The sequence below is a fragment of the Epinephelus moara genome, chromosome 6 (genome assembly GCF_006386435.1).
Source record: "Epinephelus moara isolate mb chromosome 6, YSFRI_EMoa_1.0, whole genome shotgun sequence".
Taxonomy (NCBI): domain Eukaryota; kingdom Metazoa; phylum Chordata; class Actinopteri; order Perciformes; family Serranidae; genus Epinephelus; species Epinephelus moara.
This window is the reverse complement of record NC_065511.1, coordinates 23,852,052-23,852,468: the sequence shown is the minus strand read 5'-3', so window position 1 is coordinate 23,852,468 and position 417 is coordinate 23,852,052.

Below are 417 nucleotides of genomic sequence, written 5' to 3'. Positions count from 1 at the left end.
TGAGGGGACCCCTCCATTATTGACCCCATCAAACAAAATGGGGGTGCTAGAGAGCTAATTTCTTATCTAGGCCTAACCGCCATATCGATTTTTACTAAACTTGGTAGATATGTAGAACAGGACGCTTCAAGGTGACTGGAGAAATTTAACTCTAATTGGCAACTGGGTGGCGCTATAACAACAGAAAAATGCTTAAAAATGGCTAAAATGCGACCCATCGCTGTGGCTCCCCCTGTGGCCGAATGCTGTTTTTTTCTAATTTTTGGTATGACTAAGTCATGGTATGGTATGCTGTACTCAATGGGTATGGACTAGTATGTATATATTTGTGTTTGCTTCACTTGAACTTGGCATGTAATGTATGTATTGCTTCTGACCCATGCTCCATTTTGTTTAAAGATCAAAACCAAACAAAAC